This window comes from Tenebrio molitor, unplaced genomic scaffold (genome assembly GCF_963966145.1).
Source record: "Tenebrio molitor unplaced genomic scaffold, icTenMoli1.1 SCAFFOLD_478, whole genome shotgun sequence".
Classification (NCBI taxonomy): Eukaryota; Metazoa; Arthropoda; class Insecta; order Coleoptera; family Tenebrionidae; genus Tenebrio; species Tenebrio molitor.
Window position 1 is genome coordinate 19093 of NW_027184153.1, and position 2060 is coordinate 21152.

A 2060-nucleotide genomic window follows, 5' to 3' on the forward strand; every position below is an offset into this window, starting at 1 on the left:
CTTACGACATTTGCATATGTTATCTTTGTTAAACTCACGGAAGGAATATAATGAACCGGTCACCCGTCCAAGTGCTGACCGCTGCCCGCGTGGCTTACCTTCGGTGATCGAACGACAACCTTTACCGTTTGACGAGTTTTTATTCTGCAATTGTTTACAATTAATCGACAAAAAAAATTGTTTTCTTAATTATCTAGTACTTAAAGCTATGAATCTACATTATACGGGTCTGTGCATGTTTCCGAATACCTGCACGAAAAACAAATCGGTTCGGTGGTTGCTATGGATTTCAAAAAAAAACAAAAAGTGTTGGGGGGCAACGGCACGCGGTGTTCCCAAGCGGTCACCCATCCAAGTACTGACCGCGCCCGACGTTGCTTAACTTCGGTGATCGGACGAGAACCGGTGCTTTTCAACGTGGTATGGCCGTTGCCGTGGTGTTTAGGTGTGATCGTTGGTGTAAAATATATTGCTTTTAACATTCCGATGCACGAATATGAACATCAAAACGCGATGCGTTTCGTTTCCGTATGCACTTACCCTCTGACGACCGACGTCGGACCGAACTAACGGGAAATCCCACAACAACCACCACGTCACGCTCTAACGACAAGAGAGACTACTAGACGGACTGGCGATCTCCCGCGTCGCACATTTTTCGACCGCCGGCGGCGGTGGAAAATCCAGAATTTCACCCCACCTACCGCGCTGCTTGCTCCGACGACGACGAGATTCCCACATTTGGATCGACCGAAATATGTAAGTAATATCAGGAAGTTCCGATTTTCGAGAGGAGACCTGTGTTTCTATTTACCTATCTATAATAATTATCGTTATAATCATCATATCATTATTATTATTATTAACATTATTATTTATTACCATTATTATTATTATTATTATTATTTATCGTCCCTCGGATTCGGCGATCTTCGAAAATCCAAGTTGGACCGTTAGACATTCGAACGCGGTGTGCGTGGCTGACGAGTTGTTATTTTTGGCGTTTTTTCTTCGATCTTCACCCCGACTTCGGACGACGCAGGTCGGACACGAAATTACGAAGAGAGAAAGACGGAAGAAAGGAAGAAAACCTGAAGATCCGTCGAAGAAAATATCGGAAAACTCGTAGGTGCGGCATCGGTCGGACGATGAAGACCGTCTCCTTTCGGATGATCCTCTCGACGGACTTTCGGCCGTCCCGAAGGGTCCGGACGGCAACGGGACCCGTCGTCGACTCGTCCCGTTTCAACTTCCGCCGAAAACGATCGACCTGAACGTCGGAGAGGCGGTTCGCGGCATCCTGTTGTCGGAATTGCCTCGGTTCGAACACCAGGTCCTTTCTGTGCTTCGACCGTTTCGGAAGCGTTTGGCGACGCGAAGATGTCGTAAAATCGAGAAGGTGGCGCGGTATTCCGGGAAGAGATGGACCAATATTTCGGCGAACGAAATATGGATTCCCGGAATCGACGCGTCTACCCCGCACCGCCGACGTAAACCGTCGGTCCCGAATCGAAACCGTGACGACCCGGATTTAGGGCTGGTGGTTGGAGGGGCGTGTACCTGATTCGAAACCCACCGACGTTCCGAGACGAACTTCGCTATCTCCAGGGAAACTTCGGAAACCGAGTTCGGCCAGCTTGATCACACGGTGGCGATGGTGATCGAGGAAAGAGGACGATGCCATCACGCGGGCAACGATTCCGAGGCCTGCAATTTCTTCGACGGCGGACGCGGTGCGCGTTCAGTCTTCCGTCCGCAGTGGCGACTATTTTATAAAGACTTAGAAAATTTTTTTGTTCAATTCTCGTTCACGAGGTGCTCGAAGTGTACGTGTGTGAGCAAGTGTTTTTTCAATAATTATTATTAACTTTTAACGTTTTAACGTGAAAGATGGCCGACGTCGAAAATCAAACAGCATCATCGGTCACCACCGGTTCCGCTGCCACCCCTCAATCCCACGCGAAGAAAGAGAAAAAAGCGAAAAATCCCAGGGCGAAACCGTCCCATCCTCCGACATCCGAGATGGTAAACAACGCCATCAAGGGACTCAAGGAACGCGG

At 48.7% G+C, this 2060-nt stretch overlaps 1 non-coding gene across 1 annotated transcript; it reads right to left on the reverse strand.

Moving 5' to 3' along the window:
• Positions 1-314: 314 nt before the first annotated feature.
• Positions 315-434, reverse strand: LOC138140869 (5S ribosomal RNA). The gene has a single exon (XR_011162781.1). It is a non-coding gene; the product is annotated as a 5S ribosomal RNA (ribosomal RNA).
• Positions 435-2060: the final 1626 nt, after the last annotated feature.